This window comes from Penaeus monodon, chromosome 24, assembly GCF_015228065.2.
Source record: "Penaeus monodon isolate SGIC_2016 chromosome 24, NSTDA_Pmon_1, whole genome shotgun sequence".
Lineage (NCBI taxonomy): Eukaryota > Metazoa > Arthropoda > Malacostraca > Decapoda > Penaeidae > Penaeus > Penaeus monodon.
Window position 1 is genome coordinate 14293896 of NC_051409.1, and position 302 is coordinate 14294197.

A 302-nucleotide genomic window follows, 5' to 3' on the forward strand; every position below is an offset into this window, starting at 1 on the left:
TATTTGTATCCTTTTCTGTATCATATTGATAATATCACCAATCTAATTTTTACTTCTCTACTTCTTATAGAAAAGTACAATGAAAACTTTGCTTCTTTGTCATTATTAGCCTAAAAAGGACCTGTGGTATCCAATGAGGAAAAAAATACAAAATGATTTGTTCTTTATGTAGATGGTAAAGTAAGTCCTGCTGGATGGTGCATCTTCTGAATCTGTCTCTGTCTCTTCTGGCATCCTGCAAGGCAGTCTTTTATTTCTACCAATTAATACTGAAGATGACTGCAGACTCCTTCAATATGACA

At 33.4% G+C, this 302-nt stretch overlaps 1 protein-coding gene across 1 annotated transcript in view; it reads right to left on the bottom strand.

Moving 5' to 3' along the window:
- The window catches only part of LOC119588613 (E3 ubiquitin-protein ligase listerin-like), a 21243-nt gene that overhangs the window by 16786 nt on the left and 4155 nt on the right, over positions 1-302 (bottom strand). The gene's annotated exons all lie outside the window — the stretch shown is intronic.